Genomic DNA, 12511 nt, shown 5'->3' with positions numbered 1-12511 from the left:
TGCGGCATGGCGCCGTTGATCATAGGGGCACGCTCTTACAGGAGGAGGTAGCGTAGCGGTCAGTGGCACTACACGAAAGTTTGACACAGTCATGTTTCATGACTGTCTATATTTGTACAGTACCAAATATTATAAGTTTAACCATCGATTTTTAAATATCGATGTTGGAGTTTTTTAAACGCCGTAACATCGTTTCGTTATTTTGATGGCGACAATGTGAAAATGGCTACTGTTGCCATCTATAAATGGTCAACATCACACTCAGGAGATTATATTTCGAGCATGATATCATAGGCTTGTAACGAATGGGAGATAAATACCAGCAATGTAATGGCACAAGTTACTAGTGAAACAGCAGATCGGGCTAAAGGAATAGATCCGGCAATAGGAAGATGTCAGGAAACGTGTTTTGATCACGTGATCAGTTTGGTAGGAACACATTTGTTGAATATACTAACAAAGTACTGGATTTTCTTACTACTGTGAAAAGTATTGTAATGCATTCCAAACGAGTTTTAGTAGTAAATGATTAGCTGAGAACAGAATTAAGGAAAAGTTTAATTCAAGAAGTATCCACTACCTGGGTTCCAAAGTAATAAGTATGTTTTGCAGTTGTGTCCAACGAATAATATTATTAACTGCCACGCCAGCGCACCACACAAGCTAAAGATGCAGACACAGATCTGGCATATTTCTGCAACATTCTACAGCCTATAGATGTTGCTTCTCAATGCAATTTGACTCGAGAAAAACATCTCAGGCCGTAACGTGATTGTAGTAACTAGAATACTGAACATTCATATCACTATTATGGAACCAGTATAAAACACTGAAAGCGAATCTTAACTCCATCATCACAATTGAAATCAAAAACGATTTGCTACAAGATGAACGTCAGTCCATCAGCCATATCAATGATGCTCGTTAGTAGAGTCAAGAAAATTACTTTTATTATGTCGACGGCCATAAAAAATGTCAAGGACTTGTCTGCAGCGGTTGAAACGACTCATAGTGAGGGTGAGTAATACGATAACAAATTAAAGAAACACAAACGAAGTAAGTCAGATGTATGGAGCGAACATTGTCACACAATGGAAACTGCAAGATGGTTCAGACTAACATCATGCACAATTTCAGTAATACACATTCATGCTGGTAACAAGCAAGAACTGCTGTGATACAGCTATCCACTTTCGACTACCTCTGAAAGTTATTCAAACATCGTAGCCTACTCCTTGTTAGGCTATTAACTTTAATTATGGTACAAAACGTTTGCTTTTTTCTGCTGATAATGTTAACAAATGATATTGCAAAGTGGAGATTTTATGGCATCTGCCCCCTATAAATCATCTTGATACAGATACATTGCCCCATACTATATTGTACGATAGCAGAAGCACTCTCGTGGTTAAGGCACGCATCCTTACTGAAAATTTGTACGTCAGTCCGGTGATTTGACTGGTTGGGCTGCCATCATGAACAGCAATCAAGGGCACATTTTCCAACAGAATAACCCTCGCTCCCTTCCACTGTTGTAACTCAACATGATCTACACGATGTCGATATGTGGGCGTGCTCGAGCACCAGATCTGCCTACAATCGAGCATACGTGGGACAACATCGCAAAGCAATATCAGTTCATCCAAAACCAGCATTAACTGTCCCTTTATTGACCGAACAAGTGCCACAGGCATAGAGCTTCGCCCCAGAAACTGACATACTGAACCTGTACGGCACAATGAATGCAAATTTGCATGCTTGCATTCAACAGTCCGATGGTTCACAAGTTATTACTGTTCCAGCATCTCACATCTTTCATGGCTTATATCGCGCTCTTATCAGCCTGTGAACCTGCAATGCTAATTACTTAAATACGTAAACAATTTAATTTCAGAAATTTCAGTACTGTACATGCCAACGACCCTGCCACGTTGTTAACACCGCCTGCAGCTTCAACTCCGACGTTAATGAATGTACTCTGTCGGCTGCCCACCTGAGCACATGGCTCTCGGTCTGTGTTTACAAGTGAGTCGGCCGCGGTAGGCGGCGGTTTTCGAGGCGCATGCTTCTTCATTGGAGATATCCACAGCGAGTGAGTAGCAAGCGTTCTGAAAACTGGAACAGTTACATTTATGGTACCTTTGATCACAATGTTACGAGACCGTTAGTCACTGAGATTCTTAAAGGGATCAAGAAAGAAATTACACTGCCGCAAATTTAAAGTTCTTGGATTTGTATTTGATACGTTTTTGAACTAGTTATTTTTGAAACTAAAAACACCAATAATGTGTGACGAACGTGGTAACGTGAATGGTGGAATTCCTTCGTGGGAACCATAGCAATATTTCACTGTCACATACTGGTTCTGGAGTTCTGAATATCCATGTGTACAGTTTGCCTGTTCAAACAAAAAAATGAGACTATTTCACTTAATTTGTTAACATATTGTATTGTGCTCGTAGTTACGAAGGTGACATGGTAGTCTCCGTAACTTTACCAGATTCAGAACGGAATTCGCAGGGTCGAAATGATTGTTTGAAGACGCATCCCGTCGTTTGTTGTTATTGCCGCTCACCGGGCGTCCATTTCTAACAGTGGCCAGCCGCATACTTGGTTTTATAGTAAGGACACGGGTCATTATCAAGAAGATTGCCCTGTCCAACTACCGCTAGGAGGACGTGACGGTAGACAAGATGTGGTCTTGCGTCGTACCAGCAGCCTTATATGCCTTTCTCCCCGCCCCCCCCCCCCACCACACACACACACACACACACACACACACACACACTCCCCAATTCACCTGTACGCCGCACGGCTGTCGACGCGAGAATGGCCGTAACTCTTACTGTGTCTCAGTGTGCTACTGCACGGGAAAACTCAGTACTTTCTCAACCGGTAGCTGTGGAAACGGCATTGTTCGCACCAGAGTCTTTCCAGGAATGTGCCACCCCGACAGTACCAGAACCTACTTCGGCACTGGTTCCGTCTGTTGTGATTGAAAATGTATCCTCTTCTGCACCTCTTACTGAGCTGTAACAGTACAGAGAAGACGCTCAACAAGATCCAAATCTGCGCATTGAAATGAATGTTGCTGGCAATCACCATTCACAACATTTCCATAGAGCTAGTAGCTTCTGCACTTTGCAGATGTAAATTTCGTAAATTTCTTACGGAAAAGAGAGAAATCCGTCTCCCGACTGGTGGCTTTCTTGGCGTCCCACTCCAAAATATAAACAGAAATCTGCGTCACATTCCGTGCCCCACGTGGAAAATGACCCGATGCAGGCACCGAATCACTGTCGCTGTCAGCAGCGATCTGTTGCTCGTAGACAGCCCGAACTGCAGAAAGCTGCTACGTATTGTAAGCTTGAAGCGGCTGCGCGTAAACTCAAATAAATTCTGAAGAAATGTGAAACTGAAACTGGTATCGAAATAGACATGATACCTACGCAGTCGTCTGTTAAGACACTCGGAAGAATCTCACCAGCGACGTATTTGCCCACAAATCGAATCTTGCGGGTCCGAACATCCCCCGGGACATGTAATAACAACGGCGGAACTTTGGAGAACAGAACCATCAAATGATTTCTAAGTGGCCCGTCAGCACTGTGCTTTAGTCCACCGATAGGTTAGAGAGAGGAAGTCTAATTGCTGACCTAAGTGGTAAATTCCTCCAGTTCATGGTAGCACATTTTACTACTTTCCTTGTTACCTTTAACGTGGACAGCCGAGTGTCTAAAGCTTTCCTAATTTATATATGGTGTCTTCCACTTGTCATGGAGTGTTGTAACTGTTGATTTACATAACATGTATGGCCAGTATCGATCGCTGGCCTAGCACGGTTTCTCTTACCGGCAAATAAAAGTTATGCAGCTTTTTACTATGAGTGTCATGTGCAGTTTGATTTTATACTACTGTGTTTACCGTCTTCTAGCAATGTGGTTTCGGAGCTGGAATCTGATATTGTTTTGTCATTTTGCCCAGATGTTGCTCTCCGATACCGTCGAATATCTGTCTCCTGGCTGCGCCACAGCTTGTTTCGGCAATGAAATGATTTTTGTGGAATGTTTACGCTGCCTATTTCGACAAAGCAGCGATATTTTCTTTAGTCTACGGCAGAACATTCTGTATTAGTTACTGCTAATTTTGATGTAGAGACCCGTGTGTCTGAAGTATTTTTTTTTTCTTTATGGATGCTGGTACTCAACAGTGAATCATTTTAACTGTTAATGCCAATAAAATGCGTAACCATTATAAGGCATTTCCCTTGAACAGGTTTTGACGGGAAAAGAACTATTATGTGGTGTAACAGACAATGCCACCTTTTACTCCGAAATTCTGACAAACTGGTCATTGGTAGTGACTTCACTGCTTTTCTCGCCGATGTCGGTCAAACGCCAATAACTTCATAAACTGAGCGAGAGCTTTTGGCTAAAGGATAAATGGCGTGTTCTTCACTCGGATAAAACCGACGACAAATTCCTTTATTCAACAGGTCATAGTAGACGAGACACAATTTATGACACCTGCGCTTACAGATGAAGTATAGCAGTGGTTCAACCTCTCGTCTTCTCAGGTCACAACAGTTACCTTTCTCAAATCACCTTCCCTAATGGCCCCGTTTTGCGTCTTATATACATTTGGAAAATTAACTATAGCCTTCTCAGCGAAGACAGTCCCACGGAAAAGCTTACTTCTTTGTGGCGAACGCTCTTTCACGATCAAACACTGAAAGTGCTACGATTCAATGGTGGCTGACAATAGCTACACCAGCCATTCATAATTTTTTTTTGGATTACAATCGTGAAGCGGCACACTGGGGCAAGGCGACAGCACAATGTTATCAGCAGTGTTTACAGAAACTAGCTCAACAAGTTACGACGCAGCCCTGTTTACTTCCCAGTTTTAAACAATTTAAGGCAAGAGTTTTAAATGAATTGCGGCGCCGAAGTGGCGGTGCAGTTACGCTCAGCCAACAGCTCGGCACACTAGCCTGGGAACCACTGTCTATTTATCAACTGTGCAGGGAGCGCAAGTGACGAGAAAAACAAGAGGTAAAAGCATGGAAAAAACGGAACGGGCGAAAAGGTCTGATTTGAAAGAAACCAAACGGGGGAATTTATGCATATTTTTTCACTCTTTTTCTCGACACAGATAACGACCCCGAGGCGTTAAGCGATTTTTTGCAAAAGTCCTCCATGGCTGAACTCGGACTAGTCGAACACACATCAACGAGCTCTTTACAAATAATTATTTGGAAGACGCCATTAAAGGGAGTCTTTTGGGAAAGTCTCCAGGACTAGATAGGATTCCCATCGAATTTTATTTGAAGTACTTTCATTTCTTTAATGATAGGATAACGAAGATCGCTAATGGAATTCAAAACGAGGATCGCCATACTGGCAGCATCACAGAGGGGATGGTGGCATTATACTCATTCCCGAAAACGTGTGCGACGCCAACAAAGATGATTCGTGACCGCTTTCAAAAATCGACTAGAAAATTGTAGCAACTTGAGTCGCCAGCAGACTAAAGCAGATTAATGAACGTAAACATGATCTATACTAAGTTGTACTGCGGATTTATTTAATCGTGGGATTAGCTAATTTCGACTAAGCGTCATTGACAACCAAATTTGTTACATTCGTGTTCCATGTCATTTTCAAATCATTCTCAATTACAAGTAAAAAGTAGTCACATTCACTTTAATATGGATACATTTTACTTTTAATTAAGAGTGATTTGAAAGTGACGTGAAATTAATATGCTACAAACGTGCTTGGCAATGACGCTTAGTCGAAATTAGCTAATCGCACGATTAAATGAATGTCGCATTACGGCCTGCTACGTACAATGTTTACGTTTATTATTTGTAATATAGATTAAGCTAAATGTTGTTAACAACCATCAAACGTCTGCAGTCCAAGGGAAAAACAATTTTAATAACGTCTTGGTATATAGAGATTGCGTTGGGTGACGACAGGAGCAATGCCACTGACTGACTTCAAAAACGCATTCGACAGAATCAATCACACCTCTCTGAAAAAATAAAGGTTGGCACTTGCCTTGGAACCAAATTTACGATCATGATACAGCATATTCTTGGAATAGCCAGGTCCAGTGTGATCGTTGACGGTTTTCCAAGCCAAAAAAATCTCCTTAGTAAGTCCGAACGCAAAGGTTGCACTCTGTCGATGTCGCTCTTCGTCACAGCACTCGATTCGGACCTCTAGTACATGTCTTGAATGTCGGGGATTAGGAGAGGAAATGATCAGCTGATCTGCAAAGCTGATGTTGATGACCTACGAGTCTTTATCGAACACTCTGGCGACACTGATAGGGTGAATAAATACAAATGTCGTGTGATAGCCGGCCGCTGTGGCCGAGTGGTTCTAGGTGCTTCAGTCCGGGACTGTGCTGCTGCTACGGTCACAGGGCCGAATCCAGCCTCGGGCATAGATGTATGTGATGTCCTTAGGTTAGTTAGCCTTCAGTATTTGTACGTCTAGGGTACTGATGACCTCAGATGTTAAGTCCCATAGTGCTTAAAGCCATTTGAACCATTTAAGTGTGACTAGCGTCTCCCGTCGGGTAGACCATTCGCCGGGTGCAAGTCTTTCGATTTGACGCCACTTCGGTGACTTACGAGTCGATGGGGATGAAATGGTGATAGTTATAACAACAGAATACCCAGTCCCTGAGCGGAGAAAATCTCCGACCCAGCGGGGAATCAAACACGGGCCCCTACAATTGACAATCTGTCGCCCTGACTATTCCGCTGTCGGGGACAGGGACTGATAGGGTGCATGGTATTAATAAGCAATACGACAAGGTTACAGGGCAATTGTTAGTTAACAGTAAACCGTATTAAGTCCCCTCACGCATCTCTGGCGGAATTTACAGTGGGATTAGTACCTCATCAAGCAGCAGCATGAACTGGAAGGTAGTATTATGACGGTCACTCCTCAACATGTGGAAGCACTTAAGTGAGGTACCACCTTACATAAGATCCGAGCTGTTTGTAAGAACAACGGTTTCAGGAACCTGGCTAACAAAAAAGGTGGCTGTATCAGTACTCTCATACTGACAAGAGCGAGGTCTTTGGCTCTCGTTGTCAAAACAAGGTATCTTTTAGATGTTGTTGAAGCGGGAAATTTTTAAGGTGTCAGTGTAGATAGGCATACTGGGTCTGACGGAGGGAGGCCTTTGTTTGGTAGATTTTCACGCAAAATATGTGGTGCTCTTTTTGAAAAGATCATGTTTAGTGATCAAGAAGTTGTTTAACAAGTCATTTTAATTGAAATAACTGTGGTTTCTTGATTAAACACTGTGAAATAACCAAACACTGTTTCATGCCTAGTTTCACAAATTTTATCATTGTTACTGTACAACCTATGTTTCGGGTTGTAAGCCCATTTCCAAGTACATTACTGATTCCCAAAGATGATAAGACTCAGATAAACATGACTATAAGGCAAGAAGAGATGAGTATCTTTGCTTTGTCATCATGTTTATTTGTGTATCATCATGTTCGAGAATCAGTAATGCACTTGAAAATGGGCTTATAGCCCGAATCCTAGGTCGTGCAGTAACAATAATCAAATTTGTTATAGAAGGCAAAAAACAGTGTTTGTTTTGTAGTTCAACAAGTAACGTCCACAATCAGTGGCCTCACCCTGCCCCACTATGTGCCGTTCTGTTCACATTCAACTTCGTGCGCCGCCTTTATCAGAGAATGCTTTTCGAGGGAATGACATCAGCAATATGATTACAGCGCTTCGCGGACTTCCCGACAGAAATAAATGGGAGCAGCGTTGTCACATTTGGATTGGAAGACTCCCTGGAGAAATCTTGCTCCTACTGCCATCTCTTACATTGTTCGTGCGAAGTGGTACAGGTGGTTAACCGCACGATACCAGTCATTTCAAAACTTCATACTATTCATCTCATCCAGTCGAGAGAATGCCAACTATGTGCAGCAGAAGTCACCATACAACACGGTTTCGTGTGCCACAAGTTCAGTGCAATATGGGATACTGCAAGGGACAGGCTACTGTTAATTAATAGAGTCCCTCAGCACATTGTGGCAGTGACGGACGTCTTGTCCCAGAGGAATGCATACCACAAAATGAAACGGAATTCCATTCTACAGTCTCTTTTACGATCACTGAGCGATTGGATTTCCTGCCAAACTTGTGGCCTGAAGTTGGCAAAGAACAGTCGCAGTTGGTTTACACAAAGGCTTTCACAAATTTTCTTTATGACCCATAAAACTCGCATTCGCAAGTCTACCCTGACACAGCGTTTTCGCTAAATAAGTTTGAATTGTGTTATAAAAAGTAATGTACTCGTAGGAATAATAAGGTAAATTCAATCTAACAGGTTATATTCTCAGTTCAGGAAACGACATTTGCTAAGGAGTTTCTACATATTTTTCACCATTCATTGTTCAACAGCTGAGTAAATGCTTTAAGTGGATCTGATTTTCTTTACTATGAAGTACTATTTATTTAAATCTTGGTGGCTTCGTATTGTCTGTGGAAAGATGGAGCGTACAGGACTTATTCAGTATTCCTACAATAATACTATTGTTTCTCTCCCTCAAGCTGTCGTGTGTAGAGGATATTTGATTTTGACTTCGCAAGGTGTTTTACATGTTTGGCGATAGAAGTGTTTTCTGTTTTTAAGCAGGAGGGTCTATGTTTTCGGAATAGGTATTCAAGGAAGAAATCTTGTATTATTTAGTGGACTTTTTATTTTGTAGGTGATATAGAACTTTTTACCGTTTAAGATAGCTGGTGGGTGGACATGAGTTCGCGGTTTTTCTAGAGGATTCTCTTCCCGAGTGAAATTCCTTGACGTCCACCGAGCATCATTTCCATGTCTAATTCAACTTCAAAATTTTTAGCAGAAGACACTACTTCAGTCTTGCCGAGTGGTTAGATATCAAGAGGTCCTGCATTTTAGTTTCGTCTTACTGCATGCCCGAAGTTGTCGGATGTTTCTTTGGAAACACATCACTGGTCACTATTGACGGAAGATTCACTTTACATAGAGTGCAAGGACTGTATCACTTTAAAAAAAATAAATAGTGCATTTGGTTTTTAGGACGTGCTAGTACCCTAAGTGGCGTCCAATTGAAAACCTAGCACCAGGCAGTCGTGCCACACGGAATTCTAATTAGTATTGTAGATTAATTATTTCTTGGTACTGGAATATTTTTTCCGTCAGTGTTTGTCTCATAACGTGGCAGTAGGTTTCAGGTCAGATTACAATGCAGGTATACAATTTCCCGTATGGATGAACATGCTGAATTGTGCTTTTGGTTACAATCGGCAATACTAGGGCGTCTAAGGTAATGGTTATGCTTAAGTAAGTAAGACTGCTCTGAGGTGTGTAAATATAATTGTAATTCAGTTATATTTAATGATACCATATGGTGTATATATTTGTAACGTAATACTCGCCCATTTTTGTGCATTTTTTGTTGGTGTTTGAGAGTACAGAGTCGAAATTGGCCATTCGCACAGCTAATTAAGGATATTACTGTACAGCCCACTAAGGTCAGTGCTTTCTTTCACAAAACTCTTCGATGTCATGGAAGCAGATACGAACAAGTTGTCATGACAGTACCGTGTAAGGTACCCGCCCGGCTAGTCACGCGGTATAACTCGCTGCTTCCCGAGAGGGAAGGCGTGTCTGTCCCCGGCGGATTAGTGTCGAGGTCCGGTGTGCTGGCAACACTGTGGTATGTTTTTAGGCTGTCTTCCATCTGCCTCGGCGAATACGAGCTGGTTTCCCTTATTCATCTCCTCAGTAGCACCATGTCGGCGATTTCTGCACAAACACTGTCTCCACGTATGCGTACACCAAGCAAACATTTGGGGTGCACTCGTTTGGTGTGAGACGTTCCCGGGGGTTGGTGTGGGAGTGGGGGAGGGTTGGGGTTTCCACTGGGGGCCGAACCGCATAATAACCCAGCGTTCGGTTATTACAGAGCATATAAACGTTAAAGCTGTGTTCAGGACCGGGACACGAATTCGGGACCTTTTCCTCTAGCATGCAAATATTCCAAAAACATAGCTATCGATGTACAATACACAACGTATCCTCGTAGCTTTACCTACGCTTGTCAAGGGATCGGCCCAACAATGTGGAAAAACTGCGATAGATGCATGGTTGAAAATAATGACAGATTCTAGGGAAGGTTGCAGGTTGTACTTCTGTATTTTAACTTAAACGACACCTTTTCAATATCCTCAGTACGTTGGATGTGTCACTCATGATGTGAAGAGTCTCCTGCGTAGTTGTGATGTACTACGTCCAGACAAAGTAAATGATAACGCGCAGAAATTGTTGGTGCGTGAATGCTGGCTGCATCCCAACCAAGGGACTCGAAGCGTTACGTGTTTCAAAATGCGCCGTGTCGAAGATTTTTGCTGTATAGAGAGCAATACCATCCCGTAAGTCACAAAGCTGACGTACTTGTGTGTAGAGGGTTCGTGACAGACCGTCATTGAGCAGGACTGCGATGGGACAAAAGTCAACGAAGGCTGCAAAAATCACTGCGGCACTGAGTGTCGCATAGCAAACCCTGTCAGCACAAAACAACGCTAAGGGAGCTCCATAAGCAGTGATCTGCAAAACCATTAATCTCTGATGGAACTATGGAAGAAAGTCATGTGATCGGATGAGTCTTGTTCCACACTGTCTCCAACATCAGGCCAAGTTTAAGTGCCAAGAGCGAAGCGTTAAGGCCGGCCAGGGTGGCTGATCTATGCGTTTCAGTCCGGAACCGAGTGACTGTTATGGTCGTAGGTTCGGATCCTGCCTGGGGCATGGATGTGTGTGATGTCCTTAGGTTAGTTAGGTTTAAGTAGTTCGAAGTTCTAGGGGACTGATGACCTCAGATGCTAAGTCCCACACTGCTCAGAGCCATTTGAACCATATTTTTAAACATTAGCTAGCCTTAACGTGGTATGGTTCAAATGGCTCTGAGCACTATGGGATTTAACATCTGAGGTCATCAGTCCCTACTACTTAAACCTTTCTAAGGACATCACACGCATCCATGCCCGAGGGAGGATTCGAACCTGCGACCGCAGTGGCCGCACGGTTCCAGACTGTAGCACCTAGAACCGCTCTGCCACATCGGCAGGCTAACGTGGTATCCCATGCACCACAGATACTGTGCAAGTTGCTCAACTTCCAAGAATTGTCACCATTTTGGCTAATCGGTACCATCTCACGGTACAACGTTTGTTCGTTTACTGCTGAAGCGGTGTTCCAAGATAACAGGGACCTTATCACTCGCCTCGCATCGTCCAGGACTCGTTTCGTGAGCACGACGATGAATTTTTAGCTCTCAATATTCCAGAGTCTCTGTTGCCTGCGTTGAGAGAAAGGTATGTCAACGCTGTCCATCCGACGAAGCAAAGGTATATCGGCAAGTCGTGAGTTTTGACTGTATCATGGGATCGTACTATTAACCAGTCAACAGAGTATAATGCGTATAATTTATTCAAACATCCACGTTTTTGACAGAAGCAGTACCTGTTGACTTTTAAGGTAAATTACAGCAACAGCGGTGTTTGTTGCTGGAGTCAGGTACGAGTCGTGTCCAAGAAAACATATCTTGAAAGTTCCCCACACTGACACTTCTTTGTGTTATTCAGCTTACATATTTGCTAGGTAAGACGTTGTTAGTTTTGCTTACAAGTGTTTGTGTGTTCCTTGTGCGCACTGTAACTTGCTTGTCAGATAGTGCGTGACAATCCAAGCGGTAGGTGAGCGGACCATGGGATTTACCAGCGCAGAAAAAGCCGTCAGGCTCATGATGTACGTAGCGTGAGGGAAGAATGAGTTCGTTCTTGTACGATGTGTGCAGCAGGATGTCCCAATATACGTCAATCATCTCAGCAATTATTCGTGAGTCTCTTCAATCATTGACGTAAAATTGATGGTGTAACACCTAGACAACGCAAGAGAAGGAAGAAAGTGACGATAGAAGAGGGGAAAATTAATGTTCTTGCTACTTTTGCAGTTGACCGGAACGTTAGCTCCAGCGCGAGGAAGTGGCATGACTCGGGCAAGGGTCCTACGCATTACTCATTCTCCGTCGACATAGGTTCCATCCCTGTCACCTCTCTCTCCACCAAGAGCTGGGTGGAAACGATTATGAGAATTTTGTTTACTGCTGTGCTTAGGCATTAATTCAGGATTCACCAGACGAATCATGTACCTTGTTTAGTGATGAAGCCACATTTGCCAATTACGGCCAAGAACTACCGACAAAACATGCACTATTGGTATGTTGACAATCCACTTTGCCTTCTTCAGGCAGAACGTTTGCGTCCATGGGGTGCAAACGTGTGGTGTGGGATAGTGAACTAACAGTTCATAGGGCCGGAATACTAGTCTTCCAGCCTCCTTATAGACCATCTTCCACTAAAGTTAGATTATCCTCTGTGACTACAAAAAACCTGAGCTAGAACTGCAGTGGTTAGCTCAT

This window comes from Schistocerca gregaria, chromosome 4 (genome assembly GCF_023897955.1).
Source record: "Schistocerca gregaria isolate iqSchGreg1 chromosome 4, iqSchGreg1.2, whole genome shotgun sequence".
In the NCBI taxonomy this organism is placed as follows: domain Eukaryota; kingdom Metazoa; phylum Arthropoda; class Insecta; order Orthoptera; family Acrididae; genus Schistocerca; species Schistocerca gregaria.
Note: the sequence above shows the minus strand (reverse complement) of the source record.